This window comes from Lygodium microphyllum, chromosome 28 (assembly GCF_053477565.2).
Source record: "Lygodium microphyllum isolate KBCC chromosome 28, Lygodium_microphyllum_v1.1.10, whole genome shotgun sequence".
In the NCBI taxonomy this organism is placed as follows: Eukaryota; Viridiplantae; Streptophyta; class Polypodiopsida; order Schizaeales; family Lygodiaceae; genus Lygodium; species Lygodium microphyllum.
Genome location: NC_141162.1, coordinates 31,001,928 through 31,023,311, shown reverse-complemented (window position 1 = coordinate 31,023,311; position 21,384 = coordinate 31,001,928).

The window sequence follows — 21,384 nt, the reverse complement described above, 5'->3', positions numbered from 1 at the left end:
ACTCAATATTGAAGCCGTCACTATGCACATCAACAAGTTCACAAAGAGAGCTCTTCAAGTCGATGTGGACATACTTCCATGCATCAACAGCTTGCAAAGTCTCATTCCATAATTATCATTGGTGATAGATTGTGCATGACTAATACCCACTATGCTTCTACTCAAATCAATACCATGTGCAGGTGGTGGAGGTAGTAGGCTAATGATTAAGAACTTGGATGGAGGCAATTGAGGTATTATATTATAATGATCCCAACACAATGAACTTTTAATCATCCCCTAAATACAAAAAAATAAGAATTCCCCACGGAATTACCTAGCTAGAAATACCCATTTCAATTAAGATTATACTTTTGATTTGTTACTTTAACAATATTTTTTTTAAAATTTATAGCTTTGATCCTTTTTGTTTGATATTATTACCTTGTTCCATGCTCCTTTGCTACAAATCATCCTTCATCTTCTCATTTAACAAGGGTGAACAAATAGAACAAACCAATTGTGTGGTAAATCATGTTTTCAATTCTTTAGTAAATCATGTAGATATTGTTCTCACAAACATGTATCATATACCTTTTGCTTTCTCAGAGTTTCTCTAGGTTCTTCAGAAATGTCACCATCTGAAAATGAACTAGTAAACATTCCAAGAAAACATATATCTATAGGAAAAGAGGTGCTATTCCTTACATTTGCTTGAGTTGTGGACACACTTTGTTGCATATTTTATTTTCATTTGGTTGAGTATACTCTTGTGGATAAATCATGCAACAACCACCTTGAAAAGCTTACACAACTTTCCATATAAATTGTCTTGTCTTCATTTTCAACATCCTTTATTCACAATACAATTTAAGAAAGTAAAGGATAATATAAAATATTGAGAGGTTGAACCATGTAGTCAAGCTTAAATTTAATATAAAGGTTAAAATCTCATCAATATGAAATATTGAAACTTCTTGAAAGCTATGTTCTTATTCCATGAACGTATTCATGTGTGACAAATAAAGCTTTGTATACAAACCTTTGTAAGAAAAGATGTGCTCGAAAAATGTTATTAAATTTTAGGTTGAAACCATTACTTAGTGATAGATTTGTTTACTTGTAACATTTCCCTTCAAAGGAGCTTGTTTCTTCAAGAGACTACATCAATAAGATAGCATCACATGAATGCATCAAATCCATTCACACTATTTCCACATATGAAAACAAGCTATAAAAGGGAATAAACTTATCATATTAGAATGTACATTTTCCAAAGATTGGAAACATTGTCCATGGTGGTGGGAATGTATGCATCAAGCTTATGAGAGTCATAAATGAGTATGGACAAAAATAACCAATACTAACTCGTGATATACAACTTGTAAATCATATAATCCTACTTGTGATGATATGGTATTAGAATTCACAATATCTTCTAGTAGAGGCTAGATCGTATCCAAATCATCAAGTTCAAGAAATGTCTTTTGGCTAGCTAATCTGGTTGACAATGTCGGCTAGTCCTATTAAACATGGTTGGCATCATTACAAAGTTCACAAGGTTATGCTCTACTTGCTTTGCATTTTTGTAAGTAAGGTAAGGGCACTTACTTCCCTTTGCTCGCAAAAAAATACGACAAACAACATGATTCACAAGTAAGAAATGGCAAGCTCCATGCCTAATGATGCACCTTTCAAAGCTACTTGAATACATGTCATAAATTTTTAGATATTGAATTACGTTTATGTGCATCAAAAATTTCATACTTTCTTAGAGCGCATTGATTCACATAGGATCAATCCACTTTCGGTGCTTCAAAATAAGCCTTGGCACACGCGCACGCACGCGCACGCACGCACACATGCACACACACGCACGCGCGCACACACACACACACACACACACACACACACACACACACACACACACACACACACACACACACACACACACACACACACACACACACACACACACACACACACACACACACACACACACACACACACACACACACACACACACACACACACACACACACACACACACACACACACACGAGATAAAAGATCAAAGATCATTTCAAGTTTTGAGTGCTAAGGTGTGTGTGTGTGTGTAGTGTGAATATACATTCCTACACACCCATGCCCCCTTTTTTTTCTTACTCTTTATTAGACAATGATGTCAAAACGATGATTCGTGGCATCAACCAACTTTTTGCCCTACATGACATAGTCAAGGCATTTTAGTATTCTAATGCTTCTCATAGTTGTACTGAAAACTATGGCTTGGTAGATGAATGTGGTTTGGGATACCCACATTGCTTTCTTCATAATCTAATAATATACCATTAGATCATTCACAAAAATTTCAAAGGCTCATGATGATGATGTTGGCTTCATGCACATTTTTACAAAAAGTACACATGAGGAATGGTTTTAGAACTTTCTTTTATTACACTAAAGTGACAATCAAAGCTCTAAAATTTGAGCCTAATTGGTGCTTTGGTTAAATCTTGAAGGAAGTTTGAGTGCTCTCTCTCTCTCTCTCTCTCTCTCTCTATATATATATATATATCTACACACACACACACACATACACACATTCATATATATATATGTGTGTGCGTGCATGTGCACGCGCATGTGTGTGTGTGAATGAAGTGAATTAAGACACACATTGATGTAGAGAAGATACCATCCTATGAGAGATTCATATGGACATTTGACATGAGATGGTGTTGCCCCTTGAGGGATCACACATACATTATAGTGCAAAGTGTAAGGGAGGAGTCTCACTAATTGACTCACTCAAACACAAGCATAATTTATTTAGATGGATCTCAAGCTTGGCAAGCTCATGTGTTGTCAATTTGCATTTCTTCTCATTTTGGGGCTCTCATTGCACTTGCAAGGCTCTACAACTCATGACAATGTGTTGGATCTCATTTATTTGGTCACCCCATGTATGCAATGAGATCTTGGATTGAGGATGACTTCAATGCTTGTAATTATATACATATAGCAACAATGGGTGTTTGGACATTTCTAAGTAAACGCATGACATAAGTGTGAACTCTAAGGACACTTTATGAGCTCGATTGTTTATCTAGAATCAAAATTGTGAATTTGACCTAAATATGGGGCAAGAGGAGTGGGCCAAAAGCCTTGTGTTTGGAAGCCATGTAGGCATGAATGGAGACAGAGCTTCTCACCCCCTAGTTTCGACTAAGGTTTCCCCAATTACCAAGGGGGGAAACTTGTGTTCATGAACAACGTGGTTAAACTAGAAAAGTTTTTCTCATGGAAGCACTTAATTGCTATGAGTATCTTTACATCAACATTCTTTTCAATGTTGAAAAAAGAGCCATTGTAAAATAGAGGTTTTAACTAGCTATGTGTGTGACTTTGCTCTAGTGGCCTATCACAATTGAAGGTCGAACTCCCTATAGTTTGCCATCTATGTGGGCTACATTGTTGGATCTATTGGCAACACACATGGACTTGTTGCACATCTTGAGTGATGTTTCATGGGACCTATGAATGAATCAATTGGATCACTATTTGCATGGCTGAAAGTTTCATGCAATTGCTTCATGGCTAAAATTTTGCAAATGATAGCGAGTAGTCTCCTTCTAATACTCTTCTTCTTTCTCTCCTCCTCCTCCTCTTCTTCTTTTGATTCTTCTTCTTCTCCTCCTCCCTTCTTCTTCTTTCTTCTTTCTTCTTCTTCTTCTTCTTCTTCTTCTTCTTCCTCTCCTCCTCCTCCTCCTCCTCCTCCTCCTCCTCCTCCTCCTCCTCCTCCTCCTCCTCCTCCTCGAGTTGGTTCCCAAACTTTGAAGCTTTTATTACTATAGACTGATCTTCAAGCAACCCTTTCAGAATGCCACTATTTCTAATAAGCCTTTGTGCTAGGATCATACCATTAGCCATCTTCAACTCCTCTTCATTTTTGGTTAATCATTTAGCTAGTTGCCAATTGAGCTAGATGCAACCTTCTTGCTTCTGCATGGATATGAAAGATGAAGAGGGTTGACATCGCATTCAATATGTCCATGAACTGTCTTTTGAATCTGTATCCATTGGATTTAAGCAAAAACCTAGATTGCTTTAGACTAGGACAACAATAGGTTAGCAACATTTGGATGTTGTGAGTCAATTGCACATGTCTCCATAATATCTCTCCAAGGGTGGCGTCCAATGGACCATAAGAAATAAGGAGGAAAAGGGCAGAAGTAGAAGAGAAAGAGTTCACATACCTTGATGGACCTAAACTCCTTAGAGTTTAAAGAAATTCTCTTCTACCATATAGAATCCACCATTGCAACTACATTGCTTAGTTTGCTAGTCGCATGGTTATTCTATCTAGCATGTTGCCATGCTCCATATGGTTCTGGGGCTTGCATGATGGTAAGAATTCTCCTTCTCCTCTTCTTCCTTGTCTTATTGAGCTCGTTCCTAAACTTTGAAGCTTTTTTTGTTGTAGACTATGTTCAACGAGCCCTTTCAGAATGCCTCTACTTACAATGAACCTTTACACTATCTACAATTCCAAATTAGAGAAACATCTCCAATGAAGCTCAAGCTTGAGCTCAAGGCAAAGCTAAAAAGAATCACATTCAACTTGTCTATGAAGTGTCTTTTGCATATCCATTCCTTATTTATAGATTCCCTATTTTTGCACGTATAGTTATGTATGTATGTATTTATATTGAATTGGCCCATACCCAAAAATGTGCATGAGTTACGTTCTTTTCTTGGTCTTGCTAGTTTTTACAGAAAGTTTGTGCGAAATTTTTCATTACTTGCCTTGCCTTTGACTAAACTTTTAAAGAAGGGTATTGTTTATAACTGGACTGATAATCAACAAAAATCTTTTGATTTATTAAAACATGCATTAACCCATGCTCCTGTGTAAGAAGCTGGGAATAGTTAGAATGCTAATAATATGCCATGTCACATAGACACTGGTATATAAGGAGAGAAGTTGTAATTTTTCACATCTTTTGGCAAATCAATACATTTTACAATCTTTCTCTCCCTTCTTGCTCTAAGCTTCCATGGCTTCTTCATCTTTCCTGTCTTTCTCTCTCCAATTCTAGTCTTTCTCTCTCCTCATCACCTTTATTCTCTCTCCCTGCAGTCTTTCTCTCTCCTCTGCAATATTTCTCTCTCCTCTTTCTCTCTCCCTGGTTCTCTCTCTGACAAGTGGTATCAGAGCTTCAGTCTTTGATCCATTATTTTCTTCCATTTTCACTCCTATTTTTCTATTTCAAAACCAATTTCAGACAAAAATGGTACAAGACAGTGACTAGTGGAGTGCTGCAGGACAACTACAGTTAGCAAATGACTACATCTGGAGATATCCAAGGTCAGATATGACGGGTAAAGGCTTAAATGGTTGGACGTCACCAAATTTTATGCAAAATTGAAGGTAACTAGGGTAAAGGATGGTTAATCGGGCTTAGTTTGAGAACAAACTGTGGTTACTTGGAAAAGAGGGGTTTCTCTTTCCCCTTTCCTGGAAATTCCTGCAGGTTCCATGGAGGTTCAGCCCCAAGATCTGTTCATATCTCTCTTATCTCTGATCTTCCTGACCAACAATCACTTGGAATAGAATCTATTCAGCAAGAGCTTCAAGTTGAGCACCAGGTTGCTCAAGATTGAGCAAGCATTCAGGCCAGAAACAGCCCCGAAAATTGCGGTGCAATTTTCGGGCTGATTCTAGCCCTGCCCTTGCTTAGCCTGCCTCATCTCCAGCTCCTGACACTTTCCTTGGTCCTTGGCAAGAGAAATCTTCAGCAACAAGGGAAGATTCAGCTCCATTCATGATTCCTCAGCCTCTCTTGAACCCTAGGTGAACAGTCCATGGGCAGCCATGAAAGCTTCAGCCCAAGCTTCCATTTCTTGACAATTTCTTGAAGTTTCTTCATCCTTTTGGCCCGTGGAATCATTCCAGCAAGGATTCTTCAACAAATTGCAAGGATTAAGCACGGGATGGCTAAAGATTGAGGATTAAGAGCTTCTATGGATCAAAAATTTGGGGGAAATGGGTTTAATGCTTCAATTTCAAGCATTTGAAGCTTCAAGATTGGTCTCAACCATCAGATAAGCAAGCCTTATGGATTATTTTGCTAACATTGGACAACCGGGAGCCCTATCAAGCATTTGGCAAGTTATTTTCAGCCATGTCAAGGTATTTTCTGGCCAGTCATCTTCACCATCAGAATTAGAGGAATGGACCTCTAAGATGGAGTCCTATTTTGACATATTTCCTAAAACTGATGATATGAAGATACACTTTGCCTCCTTGCACTTAGAAGGATTTGCCCACACTTGGTGGAGGTATATCAAGAAAGAGAATGTACTTATTGAGAATTGGGAATCTTTCAAGGCACTTATGGCTGAAGTCTTTGTTTTGCCTCTTGAAAAAGAGAAGCTAGCACGAAGATGGTATGGTTTGGAACAAAGGGGCCTAAGTGTAAGAGAATATACAAACCAATTCCTCAACTTGACCATGTACGTGGAAAGCATCAGTGATGAGGCCAAGTTACATAAGTTTATGTATGGTTTAGAACCATCCTTGTCAGCTGATGTTATGGCGCAAAATCCTACTTCACTTTTCAAGGCCATTGAGCTTGCAGAGCGCTATGGAAGAAAGTATAGGAAAGAGTCTTCATTTCAGCCAAGTTATGGACAGCCAAGGACTGTTTTAAAGCAAGGGCAAGTTGGTAACATTTATGGCAGCAATCATGTGCCTAGTGGGAACTTAAGGGTACCAACTTATCCTCCATTTAATGCTTCTAGGCTTCAAAGCAATTTCAGGACAACAAACAGTCCAAAGGTTGAATTTAAGCAAGGTGATAATAAGCCTAAGTCCACTTCAGCCAATACAAATTCCAGAAATATTCCCATGGATCTTTACAAGGAAAGAAATGATAAAGGCTTATGCTTCAAGTGTGGAGAAAAGTATACTCCTGACCAAGCTTCAAAGTGTGTATACAAAAATGCCAAGCCAAAGTTTCAGAGTATGCTAGTTCTTGAGGACTTTGAAAATGACATAGATGAAGTTAACGCAGTCACAATCAATGCTGAAAATGAAGATTTCGAGGATGATGGTGGACATGAGTACTTCTATGATCCATCTGACTCTTTTCCTTTTGATCCAGGCGGAGATGTTCCATTTGATCCTGGTGGATTTTGTAATGAGTTGCCTGCTGCCACTAATTGTTCTATCTCTATGGATGCTTGGACGGGATCTAAGAGCCCTAATACACTTCGTATGAAGGGAAGCATATGTGGAAAGCCAGTGTTCATCCTGATAGATAGTGGCAGTACTCATAGTTTTGTCAATAAATCTATTATGTACAAGTTGAATTGTGTTCCCACCGACTTACAGCAGCCCATTCGAGTACAAGTGGCTAATGGTGAAGAGGAAACAAGCACACAGATTTGCCCACAGGTTTCTTTGCAGATGGCTGAAAATTTTGAAGTCAAAGTAAACCTGATCACTTTGGAAATGGGGCCCATAGATATTGTACTTAGTTGTGATTGGTTGATGACCTTAGGCAGGATTACTATGGATTTCTCACAGTTATATATGGAGTTTTTCTCCAATGGACAGCTCATCCGTTTACAGGGAATCCCTAGTAGATCTGATTTTCAGCTTATCACCATTCAACAACTCAAGAAAGAGTACAAGAAGCGCTCACAGATATTTGTATTGCATTTGAACAAAGAAACACAGGATCAGCCCAATAATTCAGCAAACCATCCAGCCTTGACAGCTCTTCTTGAGGAGTATAGAGATTTATTTGAAGTACCTACTTCATTGCCTCCTAAGAGAGCGGTGGATCACCCCATTGATTTGGAACCCAACTCAAAGACAATCAATAAGCCACCTTATAGACTATCAAAATGTGAATGAGAGGAAGTAGCCAAGCAAATCAACGAGCTTCTTGAAATGGGATTCATTGAACCAAGTTCTTCACCTTATGCATCCCCAGTCCTGTTAGTCAAAAAGAAAGATGGATCTTTCAGAATGTGCATTGACTACAGGGATCTCAATAAGATAACAGTGAAGAACAGGTATCCTATACCCAGGATAGATGATTTGCTTGATGAGCTTAAGGGGGCTCGATTCTTCACGAAGATTGATTTGAGATCAGGGTATCATCAGATTCGTATGAGAGAGGGTGATGAGGTCAAGACTGCTTTTAGGACTGATCGTGGGCTTTACCATTTCTTGGTGATGCCATTTGGCCTTACAAACGCTCCAGCTACCTTTCAAAGCCTGATGAATAAGATTTTGCAACCTTTCCTCTTTCAGTTTGTCCTGGTGTTCTTTGACGACATTTTGATCTATAGCAAGACTTTACAGGATCATTTGTCGCATATGAGGAAGGTTTTTGATGTGTTGAGACATCATAGGCTTTTTGCTAAGGAGAAGAAGTGTTCTTTCATGCAGACTGAAGTAGAATACTTGGGATATATAGTCAGTGAAAAAGGAATACAGGCTGATCCCAAGAAGGTGCAATGCATAAAAGATTGGCCAACGCCTACTACTACTACCTCTCTTAGAGGATTTCTTGGTCTGTCTTCATTCTATCGCAGATTTATAAAGAACTATGCAGCAATTGCAGCCCCTTTAACTGACAGGTTGAAGAAAGAGGCTTTCTTTTGGGATGCTCTTGCAGATAGCAGCTTCAACCAGTTAAAGGAATTACTTACCTCTGCTCCTATTCTTGTATGCCCGGATTTCTCTAAAGAGTTTACTATACAGTGTGATGCAAGTGGTCGTGGCATCGGGGCTGTTTTGCTTCAGGAGCATGGAGTAATTGCATTTGAAAGTCGTAAGCTCACTGATAAGGAGATGGCCATGAATGTTTATGACCAGGAAATGTTGGCTATTCTGCATGCAATCAAGAAATGGCACCATTACTTATATGGCAGCCGATTCAGAGTACATAGTGATCATCGGGTACTCAAGTATTTCTTTACTCAGTCAAATCTCACTCCAAAGCAACGACGATGGGTAGCAATATTACAAAATTATGACTTTGACATCACTCATACAAGGGGCAAAGATAACATAGTGGCTGATTCTCTCTCTCGTATGTGGGCCTGCAAAGTGTCAGCCATGACAGAACTACATAGTGATTGGATTGAAGAGCTACAAGAGGCATATCTCTTAGATGAGGAATTCAGCCAAATCTTTCAGAAATTATAGCAAGGTCTTATGGAAGAAAACTCGCATTACCAGCTTAAAAATGGTCTTATTTGGTGGAAGGGCAAGATTGTTATTCCCTCTACTTCTTCTTTCAAGCGGAAAATTATGGAGGAGTTACATTCTTCCCCTTTAGTTGGTCATTTGGGAGTTTTCAAGACTTATGACAGGATCAGCAAGAGCTTTTATTGGAAAGGACTGTGGAAAGATGTAAAGGACTTCGTTATGAAGTGTATGCCTTGTCAGCAAAATAAGGATAGCACCCATAAGCCAGGAGGTTTGTTGCAGCCATTGCCTATTCCTACGGGTAAATGGACTCATATTACTATGGACTTTATCACTGGCTTACCTACTACCAAGAAGGGGTGGAATAGTATTTATATGGTGGTTGACAGACTCACCAAAGCAGCTCATTTTATCCTAACAAAAATTCAGTTTACTGCTTCTCAAGTGGCCAACCAGTTTATCGAGCATATTTTCAGATTACATGGATTACCGTAGGTGATTGTCCATGATAGGGACTCAAAGTTTATGAGTAACTTTTGGCAAGCAGTATTTACATCTATGGGTACTAAGTTGGCTCCATCTACGGCTTATCATCCCCAAACTGATGGACAGACAGAGAGAGTTAATAAATGGTTGGAGACTTATCTTCGCCATTTTTGCTATGATGTCCAAACCTCATGGGATTCTTGGTTACACCTGGCTGAGTTTGCTTATAATAATTCCACTCATGCGAGCATAGGAGTTTCACCCTTTGAGGCTTTGTATGGTTACAAGGTGCCCTTGCCCACAGTCATTTTTAATGAAAAGATCAATCCTCATGGGAAGGAAGAGTTGGAAAGAATGCAGACCCTTCTTCAGCAATGCAAGGTGAATCTAAGGAAGGCTCAAGATCAGATGAAGATGTATGCTGATGAGAAGAGGAGGCCTTTAGAGTTCCAGGAAGGAGAGTTGGTTTTGTTGAAGGTGCCTAAATCCAAGTACTCTACATTGAAAGATGGATCTAGTAATAAGCTTGCTCACAGATTCTATGGCCCTTACAGGATCCTTAAGCGGATTGGAGATTTGGCATACAGACTAGAGCTTCCCTCTTCTACAAAGATTCATAACGTCTTCCATGTTAGTCAGCTCAAGCCCTATTATGGTGATCCAGTGGATTTAGTTGATGAGCTGCCACCTATTGATGAAGATGGTCTTGTTCAGTACATCCCAGAGGCTGTTATAGGTCAACGCGAAAAGAAGCTTCGATCATATTCTATTGTGGAATATTTGATTAAATGGAGAGGTTTACCCTCTGAAGAGGCTTCTTGGAGACCTGATTCAATATTGGATGAGTATCCATACTTGAGGGATACATTGGTGGCTGAAGCCTATTGTTTATGGAGCTAGTATTGATGCAGACTGGTTCAGGACAGCACGCTGTTTTAGAACAGTTTTTGTCGTACTTTATTTTCAGAATTGAGCTATCTACATGAGCTTAAAGTACTCTTCAAGAGCTTCGTTTTGATATGTGGTATATCTCGTTTGGACACTTCTATCAAAAGTTATGGAAGATTTAGTCCAGCAAGGACTGTTATTTCAGCAAGCTGTCTATTTTCTTCTGGAACTATTTGTTGAAGATTCTATGGCTCCAATTGTTTCTGAAGTTCTTCAAATCATGTATATAGTGGGGTCCTCTTTCCGTTCTTCAAATTCAGCCCTTGTAATGATAATTCTTCATTCATTTTCCATTTGTAAAGCTGTAAAATAGAGTAGTACTCAGTTCTATCCATCTCTTCTTTAGTTCTTTCTAGGTTTGTTTTTTAGGACAAAAACTTTTGGGAAGGGATGGATTGTAAGAAGCTGGGAATAGTTAGAATGCTAATAATATGCCATGTCACATAGACACTGGTATATAAGGAGAGAAGTTGTAATTTTTCACATCTTTTGATAAATCAATACATTTTACAATCTTTCTCTTCCTTCTTGCTCTAAGCTTCCATGGCTTCTTCATCTTTCCTGTCTTTCTCTCTCCAATTCTAGTCTTTCTCTCTCCTCGTCACCTTTATTCTCTCTCTCCCTGCAGTCTTTCTCTCTCCTCTGCAGTCTTTCTCTCTCCTCTTTCTCTCTCCCTGGTTCTCTCTCTGACATCCTATATTACAACTACCTGATTTCAATAGACCATTCTTTTCAGTAGTTACTGATGCTAGCGGATCTGGAATAGGAGCTGTCCTTATGCAAGATAATCATCCCATAGCCTACTCTAGCTGTAAACTGAAACCATCCGAACTTAAATATTCCACTTATGATAAAGAATTGCTAGCTGTAGTACAAGCCTTACGTCAATGGAAACATTACTTAATGGGTTCTGAGATTAAAAGTGACCAACAAAGTATTAGACATCTCCTTAGTCAACCCCAAATATTTGATCGACATATCAAATGGGCAGCTTTCATTCAAAGTTTTCATCCCCTTATACAATATCAACCAGGAAAAGAGAATGTAGTAGCCGACGCTTTAAGTAGAAGACCGACCATTCATAATATTTCTGTCATATCATTTGATTCTCTTATCCCTATGAAAGATACTTATTATCAGGATATTACTTTTCATGCTGATTGGAATAAATTAGTTGCAAATAACTGGATTTCTATTGATTCAGTATCTTACAATAATGGATTCATGTTTTATGAAAAGAGATTATGTGTTACAGTTCCATTTAGATCTTTTGTTTTGAATGAGATTCATTGTCCTCCATATTAAGGTCATAGAGGTATTATCTCTACTTTGCGTACATTGACTGAAGATTTTTATTGGCCACATATGGACACTAATGTATGTAACTTTGTTTCTGAATGTTTAGTTTGTCAACGAGTTAAGAGACATCATGGTAAACAATATGGTTTACTTATGCCTTTACCTATTCCATCAAGACCATGGGAATAGATTTCTGTGGATTTTATTACTGGTTTACCTAACACTAAAGCTAACCATGATACGATTTGGACTGTTGTAGATAGGTTTAGCAAACAAGCATATTTCATTCCATGCAAGAAAACTTTAACTGCATCTCAAGCAGCTCAATTGTTTTTGAAAACTGTTTTTACTAACCATGGTTTACCAAAAGTTATTATTTCTGATCGTGATTCTAGATTTTGTAATAATTTTTGGATTACTTTGTTTGCTAACTTAGGAACAAAGATTGATTTTTCATCTGCATTTCATCCTGAAACAAATGGTCAAACAGAAGCTACTAACAATACTATTTTAGATCTTTTACGTGCTTACACTATTTCAAAACCACACACATGGGATACACATCTACATTTACTTCAGTTTGCATATAACAATACACCACACACAGCAAAGAAAGCACCATTTGTTATAGATTGCCTACACCCGTTGCATCTTTATCAAACAAAGCTTACTTTTCCCCCCTTCACATGTGGTTCTTTTGGGGACATCGCATTTTTTTTCCCCTTATATGAATCAAGACATCCTCATCTCAAAGTTAGGGAATAAGTTGGCTTTCACGACTTGTGGGTTAGGACCCATCATGCTTCTATTGCACTACTCTAACTATATACAACATTGAAAGTTCAAAGCAATGTCACGATTACAAGGATACGATAAAATGGCCATTGCAAGGTAGTTCTTATTACAAGTGGAGGGTTTATTACATCTCATGAAGATCTTTTTGAGATTTCTAATCGTCTTCAAAGATTTTAGTTAGCTCTAGTTCTTTATCACAAAAGAAACTGAGGATTTTTTTACATAGGATATCTTCATCCATCTAAGTGGCATCCTCTTCATGATAGTCTTTCCACTTGATGAGACATTTCTTAATGGTTTTGGTTCTAAGGATGCATTTTCTTACATAAGTTATTCTATCAAGTTGAGGCTTAAGGACTCCTTGGCTTGGCATTACAACTTGTTCATAATTAAGAACATGATTAGGATTGGCTTACAAAACCTTTTTGTAGGCTAACATGAAACACATTGTAAACTTTCAAGTATTTAGGAAGTTGTGACTTATAGGCATTGAGTCACAGGCACTTAAGAATCTTGTATGGCCCACAATATCTTGGGCTTAACTTCTTGAATTGCCCCAAGGATAAAGAACTCTTCTTAGGATGGATAAAAATAAAAACCATGTCCAATTCTTGAAGATCCATTCTTGTCTTTCTTGATCAGCATATGCTTTCTGCCAAGATCCTTAGCTGCTTTGATATCTTTTCTGATAGCCTAAAACTTGTTCATCCATCTCTTCCAAGATCTTCTTAGAAGCTTCTACCTTTAGGGTAGGATAAAACAAGTTCAATGGGGTTAGACATTCTTGTCCATATAAAGCTAAGAATGGGGTCATCTAGATGCTTTGATGATAGGATGCTTGCATTGTGGGAAAACTCAACCAAAGGTAGGCATTGTATCCATCATTTAGGTTGTTAGCAGTAGTAATCTCTAAGCATTTCTTCAATGACTTGGTTGACCTATTCGGTTTTGCCCATCAGTTTGAGGATGATAGTAGGTAGTGTTGAAATGAAGTTAGATACCAATGGCTTCAAATAAGCTTTTCCAGAAGTGAGAAGTGAAACAAGAGTCATGATGCTAATGATCCTTTTACACAAACCATGCAGCCTAAAGATCCTTGCAATATCTGAAGCCTTGTAGTTGTTTTTAACTAGCATAATATGAGCAACCTTAGTTAGCATATCCACAATCACTAAGATTGAATTATATTCTCCTTGAATAAGAAATAATCCAACTACGAAATCCATGTTGATAAATTCCCATTTCATTTGTGGAACTCCAAGTGGTTGGAGCTTTCCTGGCATCGTAACATGCTCAGCCTTTACTCTATTTTGGTAGCTCAAGCATTCATTGGCTTATTTAAGCACATATCGTTTGAGATTTTCCCAATGAAAGCTTCTTCTTATAGCATTGAGAGTCTTTGCATAGTCTGGATGTATTGAGAAAGGGGAAACATGGGCTTCCCAAAGTATGTTCTACCTCATAAAGCTCTCATCTATTGTTCGATACTTGGAATGAGACCGGGTTGGTTCCTCTCTATGTGCTCCTAGCCATAATGTATATTGCCACTGAAGGCTCTTCTTGAGTCTTGCCAATTGCTTCAACAGTTTGCTCGTATTCCTCATTATTTGAGAACGGTAGGTTGATTGTAGCAAGGATATGCATCCAGTCTCGCTCGTCCTCAGGGCAAGGGATATACTTAGTTAGTGGCCCGTAAAATTTCCTATTCTGGCCATCACCCTTCAACATAGAGGAGATGATGTCTAGGTCGACGGTCGTAGTCTTCTAGGTGTCCATCTCTACTCTTAGTCTTCTGTTTGATTGCTTAGGAAGATCAAACCATTGCCCCAGTCTTCTATGACTCTCGCATTGTGCATCTAGGGTCAACCTAACAGGATATCATAGTCCACTCCCTTCATGACTATAAAATCAACCAAGAATTGGACTCCTACTATTTTTACTGGTCAATTCTTTAACACATCGAATGGCTTCACTTTCGTTTCATTAGCCAGAGTGGTGTTAAACCTGGCCGTCTTGACTAGTGGGTTACCCTATGTCTGGAGCACTGCATGGGTCATCACACTGACTCCTACTCCCATGTCTGTGATTCCTTTCCTTATGGTGTCCCCTAGAGCTAAGACCAGCAAGACAGCATGCGTTTTAGTGCCCTCCTAGAAGGCATTGATGTGTAAGGACTTTGGCACTGAGTGTAGTGTCAGACTCAGTATCTACATTTCTGCGTCGTGTTCATTCAAGTCAGTGGCACCTTGCCCTATTGGTTCTTCAACCCATTGTTTCAGCTCCTACCGCAATGACTGATGCTGCCTAAGCAGAGCTCCTAGGCTTAGCGTCACAAGGGTGGTTACTAGTGAGGTGAGGAGATTGCTAGCTGCTTGCCATGCTCTTGTCTCTGCACTTTGTGGTAGCTCGTAGCGTTTAGGCTTTGTTAATGCATGCAACACTGTTTGTGGTGCTGTCGCATCTCTTGATTTTGGTCGTGGAGGTGACACCAACATGCTTATGCTGGAGAGATCATCGATCTCGTCCTCCAATATGGGCTTGGCAACTTTTAGGTATTCTTGGGCTTCTTTCACCCACTCCTTTACCTTTTTGATGGCTTTGAGTTGGGGTACTCGCCGACCCTCACACTTCCTTTCTCAGCCATCCTTGGGCTGACGTTTTTGCTTCTGCATCCATCACTTTCTTTTCTGCAGGCAGCATTGTGGCACTCTCTATTTTCAGTGTGACCTTTGCATCCAATTTCTTCCTCCTCCTATGGTTCCTCTTTCTGATTGAGGCTGCATCTAAGTTTCTTGGCCCTGGCAATGTGTGGGAGCTTTCGCTCAACTACCAAGATCCACGGACCGCTTATTGTTTCAAGCGTTCCAAGCCAAGCACTAATGGCTACCTCTCACATAGCCGACGCGCCATCCATATCTACAGGTGTAGTGAGCTTACCTCCATGCCGTTTGAGTTACCTCCTCTCCCGCGCACTCCGGTAGCTCCACAATCCAAGTGCAAGCTTCAAGCAAGCTCCATCCTCAAGCTCCACGCTCCAAGCTCCATTGTTGCGAGCAAGACAAGATAAGAGAAGAGAAGAGAAGAAGAGAGGAGAAGATAGAGAGCTTCTCCTCCTCGGTCCCTCACCCTCACACACTCACTCCCTCACACTCACAGTCCCTCTCTCAAGCACAAGCTCAAGTAAGCAAGAACAAGAAGAAGAAGAAGAAGAGGAGAGCTAATTTTGGCCACACACAAGAATAAGCTTCTCATTCACTTTTCCACTTTATATACAAAACCCTAAATCCCTTTTGGGCGGTCATCCCCTTTTTCCCTTTTTTTACATGGCCGGCCGTAGCCTAGGTCCCTTTTTTCCATTGTCCTTCTATCTTCCTAGCTTCCTTTCCATCGCCCGTCTACATTTACAAATTGCACAGGTGAGAGCCTAGCGCTCCTTGAATTAAACCATGATGCGATTGCGCTCTTTTACAAAAGTTTTGACTTGCGCTTTTCCTTGTGCGCCTTTCTCCCTTATTTAAGACTCTTCTCCTTCTGTGTCTTTGTCTTCCGTTTCTCTTTGCTTTGGCCTTTGTCTTTGTCTTCTGCTTTAGCTAGTCCGGATTTTCCACCTTCATTCATTTGAGGATTAACATTACCCCCTCCTAGACGAGTGTCAGTCCCATGGCACTCACCGTCGTAGATAGCAAGCATTTAGCATGCATCGAAGACGTGGGTGGCAAGGACGTCTGTGGTTGCCATGGCGGAGTGTTGGTAGTGGTGGGGAGGAAGGTCATTGGGGGCACATTGGTGGGTTGAGTGGTAGGTGGTAGGGCAATGGGAGTTGGTGGTAGGGCTGTTCTTTGGGGGGGTTGCACTAATGGAGTACAAGTGGCGGTTTGTTGGGGATTCTGTACATGCTGATTCTTGGCAGGCTGACAGGGTGATAAGGATAGGAATTCAGAATTGAGTGTTGATGAAGAGCGAACGACACCTTCATTGGAGTCTTCAATACCTGCAATTGAAAACCTCTCATGCGGTCTCTCCCTAAGGGGTAATATTAGTCTTTTTATCGTGCACAAGACATATTTTGATTAGTTTGGGAGACAGGTCGAACTCTAAGCAAGCTGAGAGTATTGTCCTGCACTTGAGGACCCAAACTGTGTATATACTTCGATGCAGATATTATGTGAGTGCTCGTGCATACTTAGATATTACGTAGTTAGAAGACCGCGTGCTAGTTTCTCGTAACAATGTGTTGATGAAGCAAAGTTGTCCATGTTGAGAAGAAGTACATGTGAAGGTATATGAGACATCCTTTGCATTGTGATTGCACGACGTAGCATAATTGAAGACAGAGACACCGCACTTTTGGTAGCTGGAAGCTATTGGACTTGCTTGATGAGGACGGTGTACATTTCATGGCCAATCGTGCGGTGCTTACCACAATTGATTGCAATAGCATTAAGGCAGAGTGCAAGAGGGGATTGTGCAAGTGGGTCAGGGTGACAGGTCTAACCATAGGCGAGACAAGCTCCCTAGGTGTGTCCTGCCCTTGATGTGCCCTGAACAATTGTGGGTGATGGTAAAGGGCTAGGGGACTAGGGACGGAGCCAGTCGATCAAGGTCACTGGACGTACCTAATTTGAGGACCCCTAGGTGCTATGCTGTGATTGTGGGTGCTTCTTTTCGTTCATTTCTTTTCTCTTTTTTTTTCCTTTTTTTTCTCTTTTTTTTCTTTTTCTTTTGCCTCTTTTTTTTTTGACTTGCCTGAGTACAACCATTGCAATATGTTGAGGCAAACAGCCTTTCAATGGGTTGGAGAATGTCAAGCTTCGAAGGCTCAAGATATGGATATTACAGTGATGATTGTGCCCTAGCCTTGTTGTTAGAGAAGCAGTTGTTGAGATGGGGAGATACACTTGAGATATTGCAACCCTCCTTGCGACACACGCGATGTTGGTACAATTGAGGTAACGACTATCGTGAGCCAACTATAGAGCTTGACCCAGGAAGAGAGCGTAGCCCATGAATATGCTTTGGGCTATGCGATGTGGGCAGTCGACAAGGGTGGTTTTTGCTTTTGGCAGCGTGGCTTTGCCATGGCTCTTTGTGGGGTCGATGGTCTTGCGGTGATCGGGCATTGAACACTTTCACACAATGACCTGTATCATCCTGCATCCACTTGTCACTTCATGAGAGTACATGCATGGTGTATGCCGCAACTATAATAAACCAGTGCAACGCAAGGAGACATCACTTATCTGAATTCTATGGTGTTGACTTAGATATTTATCACTTGCGCTTGATTAGCTTTTTCTTTTGCTAAAGACGTGAACTACATTAAACACAGATATGAAAAGTTCGTACAATTGGGGAACATGTCAACACTTAACCATTTAAAGACAAAGAGTCCAGGCCAGATAGCTTTTAATAAGCCTTTATACAACATGGTGCTATTCTATTTGTACGAGGCAGGGCGAGTATGGGTGGTTGGGCAATTGGGGCTCTGCTGGTGCGGGGCACCCGTGGGGTTGGGCAGGGAACATGTCGGCCGTGACATGAATGATGTAGTCCCGGGCCGCCACCGTTTCCAAAATGCCTTTAAATAGTTCATTGAATTCTTCCCTGTCTCGAGCTGCCCTTTCTGCCCTTGAGCATCTGGTGCCCGAGCGTATGTTGGGGGTTTGTGCCACTGGTGTTGCCACATTGTGTGCGCCTCCTTGAGCGTCCGCTCCCCTAGCCTGTGGATTCTTCGGCCTTTGTTCGGGGTGGTGTCGCTTAGGGCCTCGTTTCTTGGCGTACCTTTTAAGAGTGGGCACGTAGCGCGCCGGCGGAGGGGCGTGTGTTGCATGTTCCTGTCGGCTGCGGAGAGTGTCCTTGCAAGCTAGCTACCCTTGGTTCTCCATGTTCGCCTCGGGGGGGGGCCTGTAAGATGCGAATCAAGGATTAGGATTTGTCACATGATAAGACCATTCATATGTAAGGGATTATAGTGCGGGTTATCATGCGCATAGGACGAGAAGGGGAGGGGTGGGGCATGCAGTGTGGTTGTAGACGGATGGCCCCCGTGATGTATGTTTAGCCTCCTGACATTAGCAGATCTTGGTTCACGCCGAGTTACGTCGGCTGGCAGTCATGGATTTAGGCAGGGCCCCTCCTTGGAAGGATAGACCGGAAAGGGAAGAAGGTGTATGGAAAGGGACTACACCCTGTTTACACCATCAGAGTTGTTGGTCAAGGCTTCCTATGGTGATAGTGTGGGTCTCATGCCCTTCACTTGGAGGTGGGGATGGTCACATGGCTTTTAAATACATGATGAGAGGAGGACTTGAGGAGCTTAGCCTGTCAAACCCAACTCTTCTCCCTGCGCTTGACTATCATTGCTTGTGTGTGTTGATATTGTTTATACATGGTGACACAAAAATCAGTGTTTATTTATATACATATTTATGAATCCATGTCACATCACGAGGATAAGAACCAATTGTAGAACTCGGGGTTGTACTGGAGCGTGGCACACGCATCCAGCACTCGTGGTAGCTTACTTGGTACAAATAGATGTTTTGCCACATCGAGCAGCATGGACCCTTGTCCGAGTCTACTGGCAACATGTAACTCCTCCTCAGTGAGAACCTTATCAAACAGAGAGTTTTCTTGGCTAGGTTCAGCCAAGTTCGTACCCCGAATGGCAATCAGCACTCGAAGGGAAGTTGGTGCCACATAGGTTGGGTCCCTTTGGGATCGCCATTTGGCCAATCGCTCCTCAGAGATTGTCATGATCTGAGCCCCTACTTCGGCCATTACAACGCGGCGTTTGCACCAACGCTGCTCAAATTGACTCTGGCCTGTTGACAGTCACTTTAGTTGCTCTATGTCTACGAGATTCGGTCGATAGAGCACTTCATTGAACGTGACGGTTAAGCGCAGTTCGTCAGCCCCCTCGTCAGAGATGAGTCGCATGCGTTCATGTAAGAGCTTGTTATAGTGCTCGTCAAGATGTTCTTGCTCTTCCCAAGATAAGGGGAATGGCAAGTATTCTTCGAGTTGCTCCTTAGGGAATGTACCCATGTCCGCAAGGACGTAGACACGTGCGAACACTTTGAGCTTAGCATCCAACTCAGTTAAGCATTCCGTGTCACTTCTATGTTCAACGAGGGCTTGCTCGGTTGCTATCTCATGCAAAGTTCTAAGAGTTTCCTTAGGCTTTAGCATAGCTGGGGGCTCAGGCCTAGATGAGCAAGATTGGTCAACACTAGGATTGCTTATGCTCTCAGGGATTGTGTGTATTTTGTCATGATTCTTCTCAGATGTGACTCGTATAGATTTGTCATCCTGTTGTGACAACGTTGTATCCACTCTTGATTGGTCGATGTGAGTCCTATTGTCGGTGGATTGAGTGTTGAAAGCAATTGTTGATGGCAACGGCTGCTTTGATTTTTCAGAGCACATGGATGTGACTGAGGTTTCACCGCTATTAGGAGAGACATCAATGGGTTCATTGGTGGATGGACTTGATGCTTTATTCCTCAACTCTCCATTGCTCTTGGTCTCAATGCTCTTGGGGTCCACAACCACCTGTGATTGCTATTGTCTTCATTGTTTTCTCCTCTTTTCCTGGTCAGTGAAGGTGCATCTCTCAACAACTCAGGACCCTAGACTAGGTCAACCGTTGATGTGCTTGGTTGGGCCTCAGCATTCTCTTTCTCTAGTGTGCCCTTATGGGACATGGCCGTGGCTTGCTGAATAGCCTCACTAGGTTGTGAGAGCATAACTACCTCCCTTTTCGGAGAGTCTAGCTCTTCAGCCAACTCCCTTGAGTTTAACTCCTCCAGCCTAGGCTTTAGGCACTTTGAAGGTGCTGGAGTTGTCGAGGAAGTTGGTTGCGACACCTCCTCCACAGGTAAACTACTAAGGACATGTTCCACAAGGGGCATTGTCATGTCCAAGGGCTGTGACCGCTGTGATCCCTGATTGGAAGTAGTAGCAGCTAGTTTAGTGGGCTGGCTACCCTTAGTGGATTGCGGTGTCAAGTCCCTAGGGCGATCGAAAGTGGTCGTGTCTTTTGTTGCCCGTTGAGCACTCATTTGTGTAGATCGAGCATGAGTTTCTCTAGTTACATTAGGTTGCTTAGGCATATCCTTGGGTCGAGAACTATAGATGGCGTCATGTCCCACCTCTTGGACATTTGGAAGCTTTGATGGAGACATAGGTTGGGAGTGAGTAGCCGCCATCGACGACCGCTGTTGTGCTTCCTGTGTCTGTTTGGAAAAAGAGGATGTAGGAGATCTAGGACTCATAGGTGGGCGTGGCACTAGCTGAATGATTTGCTCAAGGCTATTAGACGATTGTGCCATTTGCTTTGTTGAGCAAGCAGCCTTGCCATAAGCAATGTTGTGCCTATGATGCTTGTTCTCCCCTTGGGAAATCAAAGGCTCCTTGGGCACTAGCGGCTTTTGTGTATCCTCAACGATTACATCTAGCATCTACTTGTCAAGCATGCTAGGCTGAGGATCTACCCTTCGATTGGTCCCGTTTGGTTTCTTGATTTCGACCATGAGGGGCTCGGTCACTCCACTGTTGTTGACTCGAGACTTGATTTTTTGTTTAGATCTCCTCCTACGCTTCTTTGCTCTTGATACGATCTGGCCTTCAGTTGACCGGGGAGG